Genomic DNA, 1,275 nt, shown 5'->3' on the forward strand with positions numbered 1-1,275 from the left:
TCTGCCTTAACTCTCCCTGTCTTCCTAGATCCGACCAGTGTTTTGGTTTCATCCACATATGCTTGTGAATCTTTGTTCTCAGTGATGAATTTTGTTAAGTCTCGTAATAGGAGTAGCCTGACGGATGAAAGTAGTAGCTCGTGCATATTTCTGAAGGTCACGAAATATAAACCTGATGTAAAATCTCTGTCATCAGTGATGCAGCAGCAAAAGTCCCACTGATAATATCAAACGGAGTCATAAAGTTTTCTGTCGGACTATCAGTGTACATGTATACATTAAAAAATAAATGTATTTTTCATCATCATATACTGTGTTTTTGTCGCTCGAATGAATTTTATTATTTCTTCAAGGTTCTTCACATACGTACACCTTAAGAGATATCAAGTAGGCGTAACATGTTCTCAAAAAATTAGGGTTGGCACACAGAAGAATTTTGAGTCAGAGATTTTGCTGGTTTTGGCACGCACTCACAAAAAGGTTGCCCACCCCTGTACTAGAACGAGCCAAGAGGCAAGCATTGGCAGCTCTGTCATTTGTGAACTTAAGGAGCAGGACCTCAGATGCTCCAGAGGAAATCCGTGATGCCCAGCGTCATCATGGTACTTGCCAGAGTCAGGAGGATCAACACAGGATTAACTATGAGGAGAGCGTGATGGTGCGTTTAAGTGTCAGTGAGTGAGAGAAAGGACGATGAAAATGCGCAGATGTCATGAGCTCACAGCTTTATTCTCTCGCGCACTTCAGTGACGTCAGTGCTTTGACAGGAGGAACCCCTCATCTTGATGAGGATCAGAATCCTATTAAGAAGAAGAAGATACCCAAGAAAGGTCGGAAGAATAAAGGTTTTCGGAGGCGGCAGTGATTGTGGGTGTACATATTTATATATATTTTTTGTCATCCTGGGATACTACCAGTTTCACTGTGTGTAGGTTTTTTCCTTTGGAATTTATTGTTTGCTCTGGACATGTGGAAATCTATTAATAAAACTGACTTTACTTATGAACAAAAAAATACAAGTTTGTACTACTGAATGGAGAACTTTATATTAAAATGAACGGAGAACTTTGTATTAAAATGAAGGGCTTGCTTCTATTCCTTCTCTCTGGCTTTAGCTAAAGGATGCCACCTCATTGTTTCTTTTCTGTGCACCCTTCCAGGTAGGGTGGACAATCCTATATAATAAAAGGGTAATATGCAAATTGACCCTAACAGCAGAACGACTGGGAATGACTGGTCACTATGACACACACTGACCACCAGAGGGCAGACGCT

At 40.7% G+C, this 1,275-nt stretch overlaps 1 pseudogene; it reads left to right on the plus strand.

Annotated features, from left to right (window-relative positions):
- LOC102245438 overlaps positions 1-1,002 on the plus strand; it is a 2,548-nt pseudogene extending 1,546 nt beyond the window's left edge.
- The last annotated feature ends 273 nt before the right edge of the window (positions 1,003-1,275 follow it).

The sequence above is a fragment of the Myotis brandtii genome, unplaced genomic scaffold (genome assembly GCF_000412655.1).
Source record: "Myotis brandtii unplaced genomic scaffold, ASM41265v1 scaffold407, whole genome shotgun sequence".
NCBI classification, from domain to species: Eukaryota; Metazoa; Chordata; class Mammalia; order Chiroptera; family Vespertilionidae; genus Myotis; species Myotis brandtii.